The sequence below is a fragment of the Heloderma suspectum genome, chromosome 1, assembly GCF_057233095.1.
Source record: "Heloderma suspectum isolate Gila_16-S chromosome 1, 16-S_ref, whole genome shotgun sequence".
Lineage (NCBI taxonomy): Eukaryota > Metazoa > Chordata > Lepidosauria > Squamata > Helodermatidae > Heloderma > Heloderma suspectum.
This window is the reverse complement of record NC_139458.1, coordinates 42,637,554-42,656,705: the sequence shown is the minus strand read 5'-3', so window position 1 is coordinate 42,656,705 and position 19,152 is coordinate 42,637,554.

The window sequence follows — 19,152 nt, the reverse complement described above, 5'->3', positions numbered from 1 at the left end:
GATCTATCGATAGACAAGGTGAGCACTTGTGAATTTCCAAAAAAGACAAAATCCATCACCCAAAAAGGAAGAAAGAAAGAAAGAAAGAAAGAGAATAGCAGTGTGCACAATATTTGCATATGCTAATTTTAATGTATAGGTGCAAATTTAGAAATAATTATTATAATTTATCGTTATCATAGTATAATCCAGCATAGTATGGAAGCCTGTGAACAGGTGACCTATGTGATTGCTTGAGCTTGATCAGTCTGCTGTTCAGGTGCTAACCGCTGATGGGTAACAGTTCTTACCAGGGGAGGCTGGTGGCTCCGATTTCGGTAAGGCTGTGAATCCATTCTTGGTTTCCATCAGAACCAGCAAGAACTTCAAAGGAGCTATCCAAGGTGCTAAACCTATTTGGGGGATGGGGCTAAGCACTGTGGATAGCTCCTCTAGTATTCTGGCTGGTTCTGACGGAAACCCAGAATGGATTCGTAGCCCCACCGAAATCGGAGCCACCAGCCTCCACTGGTTCTTGCGGTTCTTTATCTTTAAACCAGGATTGGACAGGACAGCCCTTCAAACAGAGGACTGTCCTCTGTGACACATGGCCGCTCTACATGTTAGATGTCTAGGTGATAAGCAATAGATCATCAAGAATGACGGACTTCCAATGGTTTCAAAACAAGAGCAGCAACAGAATGACCGCCACCCCCTTGCCCTAAATTCTATTGTGGAAGTGAAGAAAGCTTGGGGTACCCAGGAGGAGATTTTTCTGTGAAAAGACTGAGCCCTGTTCAGTTCAGGTCCTCAAATCAAATCCCTGGCCACAGAATTCTTTAATTCTAAGTGCATGTGATTTGCACTAGGCTCCAGCTGGTGGATCTCGGGGTTATAGTAAAATACAACAACACTAAGTATGTCCTGGAAGCCTGAAGTTTGTCCATCCCAATACAATGCACTGTGTTGCAGTTGCCGTTTCCTGCATTGAGCAGAGAGTTGGGTTAGATGCAGTGGAGGCTGGTGGCTCTGATGTCAGTGGGGCCACAAATCTGCTCCAGGTTTCAGTCAGAACCAGTCAGAACTCCAAGGTATCCTTTCCAACTCTAAACTGCTATGAATCTATTATTCTATCCTTGAGGACTTGGATAGGACATCCTATGTACTTGAGTGTCGATTATGTGGAGACATAAGAGAAAGTTATTTAGATCCTCTTCTAGAGAAAGTGAAATCCAGGGGCATAAAGGAGAAATCGAGTTATTTATTACAATCAACCAATCCATATGTGATACAGAGGGTCGTTGCATTTGCAGTGCAAGTCACTAGATGTAGAGCAAAGTTTTGGGATGCCATCAGTGTGAATTGCTATAAAGATTCAGAGATATGACTGTAAGGTGATTGACATGACATTAGAGGTTCCTTTATGCTATATTATTGTTGCATATCCACCCTATTTTAACTTCAGTAAAGACTTGATCTGCATTTTATAGTTTAGTTGTTTTAACTTTATGCGTAAACTTTGACACTGTATAAGAGCATTTTAAAGTCTGATTTTGTATCTTTTGCAATGATCTTTGGAGGGAACAATAAACGTATTACTGCTACTGTTATTCTGTTTGAAGACGGTGTTACCAGGCAGCTCAATCTTGTTGTCTTTTGAAGTGTCTCTAATCATTTCCTCTGTTTCTCAGGAAGGTTAAACAAACAAAGGCGTGCGAAAGCCAGGGCGAGGGGAACACACATGATTCAGCAAGTGCGTTCCCCTTGTACTGAACCCCTTTCAGACTAAGATCTGAATTTAGATTTGGAGAAGCTCTTCGGGGCTGCATTCCAGTCAAGGGCGGGGCCAAAGACAAAGCGTGGTGGTGGTCCAAAACACCAAAAATACCAGCTTATGACGGCTCCTCCTGCCAGCTACTAAGAAATAGGAGAAGTATTTCAACCTTTTAGAAGGTGGGGGGATACACAAAAGCCAGGGAAACACCACATGATTTGGAGTTGAGTGAAAAGGTGGGACCAGGGGAAGGGTGCATGGCCCTCTGGGGATCCATGGTGGGATGGATTGAGACCCCAAGTTGGCCAGATTTGAGGTTCAACACCCCTGCATCACAACATTCTTTAGGAGTGGGTTAACCTCAGCTTGCATAGAGGTGTGAGAACTCCAAATGTCTACTGCTGACTTACTCGAACCCTAGCTCATTCTGCAGACATCCATTCTCACCGCACCCATTTGAATTGGCCAATCAGAGCCCTGGAGAGTTAAAGCACCATGACAGAAAGCACTCTCCCACCAGGAAAGTAATCAGCAGTCATTAGCATTGGTAAAGGTTAGGAACCTCCACACAGGGTTTGCACATGGAATTCTGGTCACACCCAGGATAGAGAACTAGCTCCGCCTAGACCCCTCCCCCCATTCAATTTTGTAAAAATCACCAGTGGTACAAAATAATCCTGACCTAGACCCCTTTTTGTTCTCCTAGCACAGGGGTGGGACAAACATGCACCTGACTAATGCTGAAGTTTGGGAGGGCAAACTCCTCACTGAAGGACACCAGCAAGACCATTAGTATGTGAAAAATGCCATGTCAGCTTTTGAAAATGCTTGACTGAAGCATGTATAATACAATAATGGAAAACATGAGGTATGGAAAACAAGAAGTGTGAGCATGTTTCTAGGGATGGCTGAACATTTTGTTTTAGTTCAGTTTTGAGAATGATTTACCAAAATTCACCAAGTTCTCCATATTTGGGACAAAAGAAGGTGAGATTTTAAAAAAATTGAATGCAGGAGAAACTGAAACTCATGGATTCATCCTTCCAGGCCTAGGGCTTTGAGTGCTTAGCTCTTTAAAGTCTGGGTCTGATTGAATCCCTGTATGCTCATCCATGTAAGGCTGGGTTAGGGGTTCCCTTTTCTTTCTGAAAGGCTCCTCATCTGTAACAGCTATACAAGAAGGTAGATCAAGATCTTCTCCATTCTAGGAACTGCAGTATCTATTGAATTTTGCTGGTGCAGATAGGTGAGAATTTTGTTTCAGTTCATTTTTTTATAAGAATATTCAAGATGTCACAGTATTCTTCATATTTGGGAGAAAAAGAACTTGAGATTTTAAAATGTGAATGCAAGAGAAAGCAAAACGGACAGATTTGCCCATCTCTAGTTGTTTACTTCCTCCTGTTTCCAGTGCTTAACATATTTTCCATTTTATTTTCAAATTTATTGAGGATAAGGATATTACAAAGTGGTTTACTGGATCAGAAAAAAGCTCCTGTAGCCTAGTAAGATGCTACTAGGAACTCACAGATCATAGTGATAGTGCTATCCAGCAAAGCAGTATCATTAGGGTACATGCTACCATACCCTATGAACTAAGAAGTTCATAGTCATAATTGCTGATAGACTTATCCATCAAGAATGTATAAGTCTAGAAAAGTACTTTTAAAACATGGATGACAAACACTTTCTCAGGGGCCATATTGCCTGCAATAACTTTAATTGGGAATTGCTTCATAGAAAAGTTATGGTGTTGGTTCTTTATTTTCATAGAATCACAGGATAATAGGGTTGGAAGGGGCCTATAAGACCATTGAGTCCAACCCCTTGCTCAATGCAGGAATTTAAATCAAAGCCTCCCCGACAGATGGCTGTCTAGCCTCATCTTGAATGCCTCCAGCATGGGAGAGCCCACCACCTCCCTAGGTCATTGGTTCCACTGTCATATTGCTCTAACAGTCAGGAAGTTTTTCCTGATGTGCAGCTGGAATCTGGCTTCCTGGAACTTGAGCCCATTATTCCGTGTCCTGCACTCTGGGATGATTAAGAAGAGATCCTGGCCTTCCTCTCTGTGACAACCTTTCAAGTACTTGAAGAGCACTATCCTATCTCCCCTCAGTCTTCTCTTCTCAAGGCTAAACACGCTCAGCTTTTTCCATCTCTCCTCATAGGGTTTTGTTTCCAGTCCCCTGATCATCTTCTACCTTCTTTCTAAAACAGCTAACTAAATCTAATGTTTTTCCCAGTGTTACTTTTCCTGGTGAGTGCTATGATACATTACCATTGCAACCAGTTTGCTGCATGTGGCTCCACTGATTTGTGCTGTAACAGGTTTCCAAAGTTATTAACCCCCCCCCCCTCAGATTTTAGTGCTGGCCAGCCAGTCACCTTGCTTATGAAAAAGAGACAGCAAGTGAGAAATGCAGTATATATACTGAGCTGCAATCTTTTGCTTAATTAATGTATGCATATTTCATTGGTGGAATACTTGGGCGATTATTTATATCTCAATAAGGCAAAAATTATCCAGATAGGACTAAGAGTTTTTTTCCTGACTAAATTCCTCCTTGAATATTCATTGCTACTTTAAATCCTCCTTGTTGAAATTTAAATTGTTCATGGCATTATTCCAGCAGTGAAAATACTTTTTGTAGGGCTCAGTGATTAACCTGTCCAACATTCCTAACGGCATTTAGGAAATTCTTCTGCAGAATTTGAATTTCATATCTGAAGGTGGGTACCTTCTCTCCATCTAATTGGGGATGGGCCAATTTAAATTGGATTAATTTGCAAGATGTCTACTGGACATCTGTGACTAATCACATTTAAAATCATATCCATTCCAAATCACTGGGGCCTCTAGATGCCATCAGAGTTTCCATTCAGCCATGAAGTTCACAGGGTGACCTTGGGACATTCACTATCTCTAATCCTAACTTACTTCACAGGGCAGTTTAGAGGATAAAATGAATGGGGAAGAACCATGTATGTTGCACTGGCCTCCTTGGAGGAAAGGTGAGATGAAAGCGGAATAGATGGATGATGTCATCATAAGTGTGCCAGAATTCCCTACAGCTTCCTGAGAGCCATTACTGCCACCTCTTCTCTTTCCCAAAGCCACCAAAGCAGGGAAATGCTGCCACCCTCAGACCCAGGATGAACAGCAGTGTCCAAGGATGTTGGGAACTCTGGGAAATGTTGTTCTCTTGGCTTTCAGCATCCTTAGAATCCAGCGCATGAGCATCTAGAGCCTGGAGCTGATGGAAACTTCCCTTGAAAGGCAAATAGCAATGTCAATGGAGGGATTTCTGTCAGGTCTGCAGCTCCACCCCCTACCCCATAATCCTGAAGCTGCTCATGCTTCCACTTGGCTGCTATTTACATGACAAAAAACATGCATGATAACTGCATACATGCAATTAATGTTGCTTCTAGTTTGGCGCTTAAATATTCAATGAATTCATTTTGATTTCTACTCAAAAGAGCTTAGGACGCCTGAAAGAGAAATCAATAAAACCAGCAAGTAGGGACGGCACGGGTGTCCAACTGGGGCATGAAGCATGGTGATTTGTCACTGGCTTGGCCTCCCAAACACCAGCCCATGGATCCCCCTCCTTGCCCAACTCAGTGTGCTCCAAGTTGGGCAAGTGCAGGGCCACTTGCTCCCTCACTGAGCCACCATTTTGTGCAAAAATGGAGGCTTGGCTTTCTTTGTAAATAACAATTTACACAAATGGTGGCCATAAAGGGGCCATTTACACAACATTACAGGTGGAAATAGACCATTTATGCCTGTAATGTTTTGTAAATGCTCCATTTATGGCCTCCATTTATGTAAATTGTTATTTATGAAGAAGGCTGAGCTGCCTCGTTTACTAGGGCCGTGCACAGACCGCCCCAATCCGCTTCGGATGCTGCTTTGGATCATCCAAAGCAACCTCGATCTGTCTCAGACTGATTAGGACCCCTTCCAATCCAACACGGATCTGAATCCGACATGAGATTTGGAAATCCAGATCATGCGTTTTTGCATTTTCCCAATGATTTGCATGGGAAAACACAAATGGTCATAACCTTTTTAGTTTTTATGATACAGGCATAAATTCTGGGGACCTCTCCACACCCCTGCAGTGGAGGCCACCTGCAGACAGTTTGGCCCAGCGGTTTTTGTGCAAGGCAGAGTTGAAATCTGATGTTTTACACAGGAACTCTCAAAGCAAAGAGCTGTAACTTCTCCCTGTTTCCACACACGCACGTAACACCTTGGCCTCTCCCAGCTCCCCTCCAGGGCATTGCACCCCCAAAAGCCCAGGCAGTTTGGCTGACTGGCTTGTGTGCTAGACGCTGGTGAAATTTGATTTTTTCCAGGAAAACCCCCAAAGCAAAGAGCTGTAACTTCTCCCCATTTCCATAGATATGTGTGAAACCTGGGCCCCTCCCAGCCCCACTCGAGGGCATCCCACCCACCAGAGTTCAGGCACTTTGGCCCACTGGCTTGTGTGCAAGGTGCTGGTGAAATCTGAAATTTTCCAAGGAAACTCAGAAAGCAAAGAGCCATAACTTCTCCTATTTTCATGGATGTGTGTGAAAACTGGGCCCCTCCCAACCCCCCTCGAGGGCATCCCACTTGCCAAATTCCAGTCACTTTGGCCCACTGGCTTGTGTGCAAGGCGCAGGTGAAATTTGAGCCTTTCCAGGAAAACTGCAAAAGTAAAGAGTTGTAACTTCTCCCCTCTCTGCCCCCGCCAGCACTCAAAAGATGCCTCATATAGCGCTGAATTGCTTTGCCACACAGCGGACTTTATTGGAATAAGAAGGTAATTAATATAAATACTATGTGTCTCATGCTTTTTCCACACTGCCTTGAAATTTGGACGTATAGTGTTGGTGGAACTACAACCTAGCACACACAGGCACAGGCACAGGCACACGGACACAGACACACAACAGCTAAAGAAAAGCAGAACTACCTAAGCAAATGACGGGTGTCTTTAATTTATTGTTTTATATTTCATGTTCTTTTATAGAAGGCAGGATAACTTCAAGAAATACAGGGCGATAGCACATGTGATTAGATAACAGCCAAATCAAACCCTTAAAAAAAACACCACACCTTTAATCTCTGTTTGGGGAGGATCAACACAGGGAAGACACAGACAGTTCACTTCAGCACAGGGGTGGGGGAACAAACACTACACACATAGGCTGCTATAATATGTCTTTCTTTAAGGATTTAGAAAGAAAGAAAAAAACTGAATGCTTGAATATGACTTAAAAGTGGGTGGGGGGAGGAACATGCCCAGAAGCCAATGTGTGTTTTTAAAAATTCTAAATAAGAGTGGGTTTGTAAAAATCTAACAGAGACACAGTTGACTGACAAAAATGACAAGAAAATAGAATGGAGAAAACAGAAGGCTCCAACCCTTGCAGCCATGTGTCCAGCTGGATTTTCGTATGCACAGCAGACGAGGGCTGGGGATCGGGGAGGGGGAGTGGCTGTTATCTACCGAGAGTCCTTGGTCTTCACCAGACCCCCTGTCCAGGAGACCAAGGTTGCTGAGTGCATGTACTGGAGGTTGGGCCCGAAGGGCATTCTGGGGATTCTGCTCGTGTACCGTCCACCCCGCTGCACGACTGACTCCCTGGCCGAGGTGCTTGAGGTGGTCTCTGATGTGCATGTGCAGTCCCCTAACTTACTGGTGTTGGGGGACTTCAACGTACATTTGGAGGCCATCCTTACAGGAGCACCTCGGGACTTCATGGAGACCATGGCCTCCTGGGAGCTGCACCATATTCTAACTGGGCCCACCCATGTAGCCGGTCATGCACTAGACCTTGTGTTTGTTTCTGGAGAAGTGGGGAGTGATCTGGAAGTTGGGGGTATATCCACCACCCCCTTGTCATGGTCAGATCACTATCTGGTGACGTTGGACTACTCGGTTCCACAACCCCTCCGCAGGTGTGGAGGACCCATTAAAATGGTCCGCCCCAGGCGTCTTATGGATCCAAATGGATTCCTGAACGCGCTTGGGGATTCTCTGGGGCATGCCAACGGCCACTCGGTTGAGACCCTGGTGGGTGGCTGGAATGCCGCAATCACTGGGTAGGGGTGGACGAAACTCACTTACCTGTCCTCGAAGCTTTTCGTGGTGGGGGGGAGGCGCTTCGCTGCTCCCCCCTGCGAAGTTCAGGCCGGGGGGGGAGGCTTCCCGCCTCGCCCGGCCAAAATTCAGGCAGGGGGGGAGGCTTCCTGCCTCGCCCGGTCGAAATTCAGACCGGGGAGGAGGCGCCTCGCCTCGCCCGGCCGCGAACTCAAAAGTTTTTTTTTTCTTAAACGCCCCTGTGATAGGCTATGTGACGATTAACGTAGCCTATCACGGCTAGATCTGCAAAGTCAGCCGTGATAGGCTATGTAAATCGTCACGTAGCCTATCACGGGTGACTTAAAAAAAAAAAGCGCATACGCAAATGGCGGCCCCCATAAGGTGCCGCCATTCGCGTTCCTTATTTGGTCGCTGTAGTCAACGTAAATCTTTACGTAGACTACAGCGACCAAATAAGGAACGTGAATGGCGGCTCCCTATGGGGGCTGCCATTAGCCATACGCGCTTTTTTTTTTTTAAAGTCACCCGTGATAGGCTACGTGGCGATTTATGTAGCCTATCACGGCTGACTTTGCAGATCTAGCCGTGATAGGCTATGTTAATCGTCACATAGCCTATCACGGGGGCGTTTTTGTTTTTGTTTTACTTTTATCGGAATGGCAGCGGCGGCAGCCGGTCGAAAGACCGGCTGCCGCCTCTGCCCCTGTCGAAGACCTGACAAACTGCTGCCGGGACCCGCCGCCGGGAGGGACATTCGGGAAAGGTAAGACCCGTCCCGGGGGGGGGGGTGCGGGGGGGGGTGCAGAGAATTTCTCCCCGAAGCTACTTCGGGGGGCTGAATATGTTGGCACTCGGCCCCCCGAAGTTTCGGGGAGAAATTCTCCCCCATCCCTAGCACACACACTCACAAACGATCATCTACCCACACCAGCCCTCTCTCCCAAAGACACAGCTTGTGCAATGATTGAACACAGCCTTTCACTGAAGTATATACCCCCTTCCTCCTATGCCCTCTCTGATTGGAGACTGCTAGCATTGGTTCTGGTTGAGGGTTCCTATTCACCAAAGCACGTCCTTCCTCCTCCTGTGCTCACCTTCCTGCCTCCTGCTTGCCTTCCCCTACCCTCCTCCTCCTCCTCCTCCTCCCCCTCCATGTGATCATTGAGAAGTTGATACATTTTGGAAATAGCCTGTCTGGACTGCTGAGGCATTCACTAGAGCTCCGTATATACGAGACAGAGGAGGCGCTCTGAACCACCTCGTATCATGAGGCTTTGCTCCAAAAAAAGCTCACTTTGCCTCGTTATTTGGACGTCGTAACGATGCGGTGCACATCCCTATCTTTTATGCAAAATGGTGGCTTGAGCAGGCAGCCACCCGCCACTTGCTGGGCACCTGTCGATTGCCTGGCAGCTTGCCGTGTGAAGCAAGCAGGGTCAGGGGGCTGGTGGGGGTCTGGCGAGCAGCACATGGGGTGACCGTGAGCTACAGTGAGTTCACCCTAGGGATGTCAGAGAATTCCGCCATGGATCTCAGTGAAGTCAAATGCCAGTGCATTCGGCCCCCTGAAATCCATGGCGGAACGAAGCCCCCCGCCCCACCACCCCACGAAAAGCGCGCGAAACGGAGCACTTACCTGGTGCTGTTCTCGCTGCTTTGCAAATGGTGGCTGTGTCTGCGGCCGCCATTCACTTCCCCATTTTTGCCATGATAGGCTACGTAAATACTTACATAGCCTATCACGGCTAATGCAGGGACGCCATTTGCGCCCCTGTCTTTTGCCGTGATAGGCTATGTAAATATTTACGTAGCCTATCATAGGGATGTACAAAAGTCACTTACCTTTTGACGAAATGTGATTCGAGGTGGGGAGGAGGCGCCCTGTCCCTCCCGCTGAAATTCTGGCCGGGGGGGAGGCGCCCCGTCCCTCCCGCTGCGAATCCTGGCCAGCCGGATCTGCAAATGGCGGCGGCCGTAGCCGCCGCCGTTTGCGTCCCTGCAGTCAGCCGTGATAGGCTACGTAAATGTTTATGTAGCCTATCACGGCTGAGTAAAAAAAACAAAAACAAACTGCATGTTGCGTTCCTTATTTTGGCACGTCTAGTCTATGTAAACATTTACGTAGACTATGGCGAAAATAAGGGGAATGCAAATAGCATAGATGCTACGCTATTTGCGTTCGCCTTATTTTCGCCGTAGTCTACGTAAATGTTTACGTAGACTAGACGTGCCAAAATAAGGAACGCAAATGGCGGCACCCATGGGCGCCGCAATTTGCGTTCGCGCGTTTTTTTGATTTTTTTTTTACTCAGCCGTGATAGGCTACGTAAACATTTACGTAGCCTATCATGGTGTTTTTTAAAAATCTAGCCTATCGTAAATCTTTACATAGCCTATCACGTTTTTTTTTTTTTTACTGGAAATGGCGGCGGCGGCAGCCAGTTGGAAGACTGGCCGCTGCAGCCGGTGCCACCAAACCGCCGCCGGAGCCGCCGCCGCCGGGGAGATTCGCCCAAGGTAAGTCCAGTGCCGGGGGGGGCGGGGGGGCAGACCATTTCGCCACTGATTTCGGGGGGCCGAATGCGCTGGCATTCAGCCTCCCCGAGATTCGTGGTGAAATTCTCTGACATCCCTAGCCTATCATGGCAAAAAAACAGGAACGCAAATGGCGGCCACTGTAGCTGCCGCCATTTGTGTCTGCAGGCTTCACATGCCTGTGAATGCACCCGGCCGGTGGCTTTGGGGAGTTGCCGCGGAGCGGAGCCGGCCGGGTTAGGATTTCAGGGGGAGGTGCGTAGTGCCTCCCCTCCACCGCGACTCACTCCCTTCGAAAAGGTAAGTGACTTTTGCACATCCCTAGTTCACCCATCCCTACCAGCAAGACAATGTACCCATTAAAATATGAGTAGGTGCTATGCAGGGACGGCCCCTTATTGTTAGGGATAGCTAGGTTACAAGTCTGTGTTCAATAGGGATCTAGAAAAATCACCAGTGCAAGTGGCATAATATGCCAGTCTTTCTGTCCTTGCCCTGCCGTGCCTCCAGGAATATGCTGTTTTCTCCCCAGAAGTATTTTCTTATAGAGAGAATTTCATTAGTCAGCAGAAGGTCACAGGTGGCTTTATAATTGAATTGCAGTGGATGAATTAAAATAGTTTGCCGACAAGATTGTCTTCTCACTGTTGGTTGAAATAGGCCAGATAGAATGTAGTTCACACTTGCGAGCCTTCCACGCTTCTGCTAAGGGGAAATTAGTTTGGAATGAAATTGCCTGATCAGCCCTGACTTTGAATTCATTGTCCAAATTACTCTTGTGGCATCATGGGATGAGAGACTGTATCACTTGTAAATAGCAGGCCGTATGAGAGGAGGGAGGGAATCCTGCTGGTGGCCGCCAAAGGCTTATTGGTGTCAGAAAAAAATACCTCACTCCCTTGACAGAACTGGAGTGTGTGTGTGCAAAAGATAGAAAAGAACCTGCTGAACAGAACCAATTAAGGCATAGGGAAAGTTATTAATGATGAAGAAGGGCAGTTAATTGTAAGTAATGAATTTCATTAATGAAAGAAATGTGCTTTTCCTGCTCCATCAGCTGAATATTCTGTCACTGGCCTTAATCTACTGCGAGCAAAAATGGAAACACTGACTAGTAAAGGACTTTTCTGTACCTCAGTTTCCCACTCCTTTAGAATGTGACTGCCATTCTATCTCTTTCACCAGTGGAATGGTCCAGGAAGATGTTCAGGGGTGTAAGCATGGCATAGTGATTGACTCCATTCCTTTCTCTTTTTTAAATCCTACATTACCAGCCAAAGGGCATGCACAATGGCTAGCAACTTTTATTGCAAAATGTAAAAATATACAATAAAAACCACAAGATAAAACAAGACAATGAAAGAAAGAAAGAAACCCAGCAAAGAATCAAAGCAGAATGTAACTAAATTATAACTTCAATTATAGCTTAATTATAATGCCAAGTGAGCCAAATTCTTTTCTGAATTTTCTGAGTAAAGAGGTTTCCTGAGTAAAAAGGAAGACGCAAAGGTGTCTGTCCACTTAAAACTCATACTGCTAGTAACTCAGCCTTAGGACAAACATTTCAACTTTTTAAAATGGGAAAAAAATGCACAAAAGCTGGGAAACCACCCTAAGATTGGTGGTTGGGGGAAATGGCAAGGGGCAAAGGAACTCCAGGGAGCTACGACAAGCTGCAGGGATGGCCAGCAATTTGGATGGTTTTAAAAGGGTGTTAGACAAATTCCTGGAGGAAAAGGCTATCAATGGCTACTAGTCTTGAGCTTTAAAAGGTTTTGACCTTTAAAGTCTTAAACAGTTTAGGACCAGGTTACTTGAAGGACTGCCTACACCCATATCAACCTACCTGCACCTTATCAGAAAGAGAAGCCCTTCTCATTTGCCCACCCATGAGAGCAGTCAGGTGAGTGACCACATGTGAAAGGGCCTTCTCTAAAGTAGCCCGACACCTTTGGAACAAGCTGCCATCGGTGGTCCACCATGCTCTGTCATTGCAGACCTTTAAGAAGGCCTTGAAAAATGCCCTAACCCTGGCGCCAGCTTGTCTGGCTGAAAGGGGGGGGGCACTGTGGGTGGGTGGGGTGACAAGACGTAGGGGCCTCTGATTGGTGCACCCCAGTGGCACCACCATGCAAGGAGGGGCAGGCTGAGTTGCCTTAAACTCAGCCCTCCTCCCAATCTCAGCTCTCTAGCTCGACGCAGCTAGAGAGGAAACCACGAAAACACTTGCCTCCTGAAGACCGGCTTCATCGTTCGCCAGCCACCTGGACTTGCAATCTGCGCGCCCAAAATCTAGCTGATGCTCACAGCAGGGTGCGCGCGCTCCGGCGTGGCTCCATTATGGCTGGCGACTGCCCTGTCGGCTGGAGTGCCGACGTTGGTGGTGGGGCGTGCTAGGGCGCGGTGCCTGCCGTCGCCGGCACTTTCTGTCCTCGAGGGCCCCAGTGCTTGTGGGGGCAGCACGCCCGACCCCTCCTGCTCCTTGCTTCTTCCTCAGGTGGTCACCTCACGCCTCCGCCGCCACGGCCCCGGAGTTGGTGCGCGGGCGCTGCCCCCTCGGCCGGCGCTTGCCGCCTGATGGGAGCGTTGGCAGCTGTGCCGGCGCACACTCAGGCATGGTGCCTCCTGATCCCCCTGATGGGGCGCCGGCGCTCGTGGCGGCTGAGCGCCCGCCTGCCCCCCCTTCCCTCCTCCTCAGGCGGTGGCCGTGCGCCTGCGCCGCTGCGGCCCCGGGGTTGCCAGCGCTCACGGTGGGGCACATGTGCGCGGGCGCCGCCCCCTTGGCTGGCGCTTGCCGCCTGGTGGGGGCGCCGGCAGCTGTGCGGGCGTGCGCCCAGGCGCGGCGCCTCCTGCTTCGGCCTGTTGCCATGCGACTGCGCCGCCGCGGCCCCGGGGTTGCTGGCACTCGCGGCGGGGGCGCGTGTGTGCAGTTGCCGCTCCCTTGGCCAGCGCTTGCCACCCGATGGGAGCGCTGGCGGCTGTGCCAGTGCGCGCCTGGTTGCAGCACCGGCTGTCCTGCTCTCCTGCGGGGGCGCCTGGGCTTGTGGCAGCTGGGCGCCCGGCCCCCTTTCTTGCCTCAGGCGGGGGCCGCGCTGCCGCAGCCCCGGGGTTGCCGGCACTCGCGGCAGGGGCGCATGTGCGCGGGAGTCGCCCCCTCAGCCGGCGCTTGCCGCCCCAGCAGGAGCGACGGCGGCTGTGCAGGTGCGCGCCCGGGTGCGGCGCCTGTTGATCCGCTCCCCTGCTGGGGCGGTGGCCATGCGCCCGCACCCCTTTTTTCAGCGTGCGCTCGAGCGTGGTGCCAGTGGCTGCGGGCAGTTGCTGGCTCTGAGGGGTGCCGGCGCTTGCGGCAGCGACGTGCCCGCCCCTCCGCTTCTTTCCTCGCTGGCGGTCTCACAGGCCGGTGCGCCGAGCAGATTGGCACCGGCTCTCACCACCTCCCGTGAGCATGGGGCACTCACGGTGGCAGCATGTGCGCCCCCCCAAAAAAACCACAGCCACGGCTCCCTGTAGTGCGCCCACCGCGGCTCCCGGGTCGCGGGCACTCTTGGCTGAGGGTGCCCGCGCTCAGGAGCGGCTCCCGTGGCTGCGGGCCCTTGCTGTGCCTCTTGGGCGCCGGGCTTGCAGTGGGTGGCAACCGCACCCCTTTCAAAGCCACTGTGTTGTAGTGGCTACAGTGTTGGACTGGGACGTTAGAGACCCAGGTTCTAGTCTCCTTTCCAGGGGTATAGTTTAGGGCTAGAGCCCCTGCTGGGCATGCAGAAGATCCCAGGTCCAGTACCTGGCATCTCCAGGTAGGGCTAGAAAACCCCTATTTGAACCCCTGGCAGAGCCAGTGGGGGGGCACAGTTTCTCCACTCCTACCCTATAAACTAATAAGGTTAATGGCTAGACACATGGTGTCTTAAATGTCAACACACAGAGCCATACAGAAAGAGGGTCTATGTTTTTGTCACTCATCTCTCTAGCCGCTGCCGGACATGGAGGGTGCCCCTCCTGTCTAGCGGTAGCGGCGGCACTGCTGCCTGTTGCCCGGGATGCCCAGTGAGTAGCCCACGGGAACCTCCTTCTATGTGCTTTGACCCCTGCCGCATTTACTTTTAAGGAATGGTGGTTGGTGTGTTGGACTGGGTCCGGGGTCCTGGGCCCTTGCTTCTTCTTCCAATATTGTGCCAAGCTTACCTCACTTTCTACATCATGCCCCTCAAGAAGGGCCAAGGTTGAAAGAACGGGAGGGGTAGGGCCCCGCCTCCCCTTCCCAACAGATCGCTGCCAAGGCCCGATTCCGAGTTTGTTGATGAAACAGACCCGGTTCTGGCGTCAATTCTTGCTTGTCTGGAAGCTGCTGAGTGTTCTTCAGGGATCCCTTCCCCCTTCCCCGGCCAGGCCTAAGAAACCCCCGGTGGTGAATGCGACAGCAGACCCAACGTTCGCTACTTCTTTCTATTTCAGCTCGTCTCTGGGTTCAGTACACCTGGATGCCATGGAGGCCTCCACCTCGCTTCGCAGGTTTACCATGGCAGCACTCCACCACTGCAGGCAGTCCACCTTCCTGTGACATCTCTGTCAGCAGTGATCCAAGCAACATCCTCCTCCTTGTGGTTTCGCCCAGGCGACACACCACAGCTGGAGGCGGTTCGCCCTCATAGGGCATCTCCATCAGGAGCACTGCAAGTGGCATTGTCTCCCTGGCTCCTGGATATGGGTGAGATGACTGCACCTCGCCCCACTTGTCCAGACGGGCGACCTTCAGGGCTGTGGGGTTGCTGCCTTAGCTTACCTCCCTGGGGTGGATGTCCCCCCCAATGTCATCTCCCTATACAACGCCCGGGCTGCCTGCAGCTCCGTCAGTCACACCCCAGTAACCCCAGCCACTTAACGCAGCATCTTACAGGGTTTTGCTGGATTAATTTGGGATCCCTCGCCTGCCCCCGCCTGCTCAGGCATCCACTTACCTGTGGTAAGTGGCATATCAGATCCCTACGCTAAGCTGGCGAATTGTAATGTCACCAGCACTACTCCTTCTCGTAATGACTTTCACCTGAGGAGGTGTGTGACTGGCTTATGTTGAGGCCTTTCTAGGGATGGCGGAGAATTTCTCCCCAAATCTTTGGGAGGCCGAATGCCAATGCATTCGGCCCCCTGAAATTGGTGGGGAAATTCTCCGCCGGCCCCCCGCCCCCCCGGGAGGGGAATTACTGTGGCCGAATGTCCCTCACGGCGGCGGGTCCCGGCGGCAGTTCGGCGATGGTTCGGCGATGGTTCGGCGGGGGCGGGGGCGGCGGCTGGTCTCCCAACCGGCTGCCGCTCCCGCCGTTGCAAAAAAAAAAAAGTAAAGTAAAAAAAAACACAACACACCCGTGATAGGCTATGTAACGATTTACGTAGCCTATCACGGCTAGATTTCCAAAGTCAGCCATGATAGGCTACGTAAATCGTCACGTAGCCTATCATGGGTGACTTTGAAAAAAAAAAAATGCGTACGCAAATGGCGGCGGCCCATGGGCGCCGCCATTTGCGTTCCTTATTTTGGCACATCTAGTCTATGTAAAGATTTACGTAGACTACGGCGAAAATAAGGGAACACTATTTGCGTTGCCCTTATTTTCGCCGTAGTCTACGTAAATCTTTACGTAGACTAGATGTGTCAAAATAAGGAACGCAAATGGCGGTCCCCATGGGAGCCGCCATTTGCGTACGCGCTTCCCCCCCCCCCCAAAGTCACCCGTGATAGGCTACGTGAAGATTTACATAGCCTATCACGGCTGACTTTGGAAATCTAGCCGTGATAGGCTACGTAAATCATTACGTAGCCTATCACGGGTGTGTGTGAGTGTTTTACTTTTTTTTCCACGGCCGGGTAGACGGGGCGCTTCTACCCGGCCTGAATTTCGCCGGCGAGGGATGGGGCGCCTCCCCCCCGGCCTGAATTTTGGCCAGGCGAGGCGGGGCGCCTCCCCCCCCTCACCTGAACTTTGGGGGGAGAACCGAAGCGCCTCCCCCCCACCGCGAAGCAAGCTTCGAGAATAGGTAAGGGACTTTCGTCCATCCCTAGGCCTTTCGCATGAGGGCCACCATTGCCCTTCTCGGCTCAGGGACCTGTTGGACCAGGACCTTTCATTCCAATTTTGACTCCTTCCCGGCCGGGTTCGCCGACAGTTCTGGCAGTGGCCACATTCACCTGGCTGTCTCCAGCACTGGCCTTCGGCCTATGGCGGGTCCGCTGCTTCAGCACCGCTGTCTGTGCTGGGAATACAGCCCCAAGGGCACATACTCCCAGGACACGACATGTGCAGTTTCCGTCGTGAGTGCTCCCTTGTAGTAGTCAGCCCTCATGCACCTCTTGTCCAATGCCCCGGGATGGTAGGGTCCCCCTTGGAAAGGCCAAGGCTGTAGGAAGCTCGGCTTGGCCATGCCTGGTTAGGTTGGTGCCGCTACTCTGGCTTTAAGGCACTACCCCAACTGGGGGAACGCATCTTAACTTGGATCACAGTTTTATGCTATGTTCTAGGACCCCTCCCCCTTTCTTTAGGTCAACATATGCCATCCTTACCTCGTAAGCAACATTTTTCCTCGCCAGGCGTCAACAGGTTCATGAGAGGTTAACAAGGCAGTAATGGTAGACGGGTTATGCCACCCCCTTTTTTCCACACCCCGTTATCTAGGGATCTCCCTTTTCAAAATGGTGCCCAGGAAATCCTCTAGGGAGTTTATCCTAATTCGTAACCTCTCTTCCCTGAGTGTCAGTCAGTTAATCACGAGATCCCTGATCATCTCTGCTCAGTGCGACACACCTCTTCGTTGAGGCAGCTGTCTTGGTCTGGGATCCCGGCCACGGGTCCCTGATGGGCATGTGCTACATGGAGTCCAAAGATGGTGGTCAATGTTCTGACCTAACGCAAGTATTGCTCCCCTTTCCTGTTACCTCAGTGTTCCTTAGCTCACAAAAGGCTGAGGGCCTGTCTCCCACATCAACATTTGGTGAAGCCAATCTGATACCCTTAGGCGTTATTATCGCCTCCCTCAGGACAACTTTCAGGTCCTTTGGGCACAGCTCCAAGCAGTTATACATCTTCCTAGGGTTTTCCTTTAGGGGGCCATGCAAGATATGGTAGGACATCTTCTTTTCATAGTTAGGGTAGCGGCCCCTGACCATGCCTTCTCGCGCCGGCTCAGTTTGGGCAGTGCAGGGACTGCGGCTGCCACACCACTGAACCAGGGTCACTTCTGCTGTGTGCATGTATCCATAGGCATGGCTTCAACTTAGTAAGGCTTTAATGGCACCTCCTTCTGGAAGGGTGAGCCTCTCCTCAAAGCTGGACTACAGATTCACATGGTTCCGCCGCCACCCCAAGGGGTTTCAGATTCTTAGGGCAGGTCCTATCGTGCTGTGGGTAACGGCCTGTAGAGTGGAGGCTGCTGCCGCCGCCAAGCACATTTTGGATGACCTTATAGCCAAGTCAGTAACACCCTCCCTTCAGTATGACAACATGACCACGCTATTCATTCTCCGTCCTCCTGAAATTGGAAAGTCATGTCATGTGTCAGTGTGTTCGCGCTCCAGAGTCGGTGTTACAACATCTGGTTCTGGGTCCACCAGGTACTGGGTTAGGCAAACCCAATTGTCAGGAAAGTAGATCAACGTCTTCCGGGCCTTAGCCCCGTGGGTGCTCCATTCCCAGATCCCATCCTTGCAGTACCATGGGAGTCCGGGATACTGAAGCCAGGCATGCCAGCCTGCATTCCATGGCTCTCCGTACAGGAGCTGCCTGCGACACAGCAGGTAGGGGGTGCTGCGCACCTAGACAAAGCTTCAGCGATAGGATTCATGGCCCTTATCTATAGATCAGTGGCCGCAATTTCACGCCTCCTTAAGGAACAACAGACTATCTGGGACCTTAAGTCACAAGCTGGCCATTTAGCCTTCTGGCCCACAATGGTGGGATTCACTGACTCCATGTCAGATTTTAGGTTTGGCGTGCAATATAGTGTTGGGCACAGAGGTTGCCTGCTTTAGTAAATTAGCCACCCTCTCTCTCCAGATACCCCTTTTGGGCTCCGGGGGCAACAGCCCTCCATTTGAGCTTTACAGTAAAACATTTACTTCAGAATTCAGGGTTGGTTTGGGCTCCCAAGGCCGACTTGTCCCGGAGGGCCTTGATATGCTTCAAGATACAGGTCTGGCCCAATGTAACCCATTGACGTATTTGGTGATCAAACTGATCGTCATGACAAGGGCATGGCAGTGGCCCACGGCCAAACACAAGTCAATGGGTTATGCCCTGTCGGCACCTTATGGGTTTCATGGAATGCTGAGGGTCTGAGGAGGGGCCTCCGTTTTATCACTTCAACGGCTTACTGTTGACTTAAAGGCAATTTGGGGCAGTTTCTACATTAGCTCTACCCCGCTAGGCCTAGGTAATTTGCAGTTCAGAACCCACTGTGGTTGCATTGAAGCAGTCTCCATGGTAGCCACTGGAGGTTTCTCTCTAAAGCATGTTATTACATTTTAATGTGCTTATTCCTTAGACCAGCAGACTCATCGTACGCCGATATGGGTGCTATTACATGGGCACGTTATGCTGTCTGGAGCTGCATGGAGGGCTTGTATGTCGTCTTCAGACTTCACCTTCTGTCACCCTGTCACATTAAGATCCAGTGGCTTCACAGTCGTGGCATATGATGGGAGCCCCCTGCTCACTCTGTTCCACCAAAGTTTGTCAGTCTTCCTCCGCAGGTCCCGGTGCTGCACATTGAGAGGAA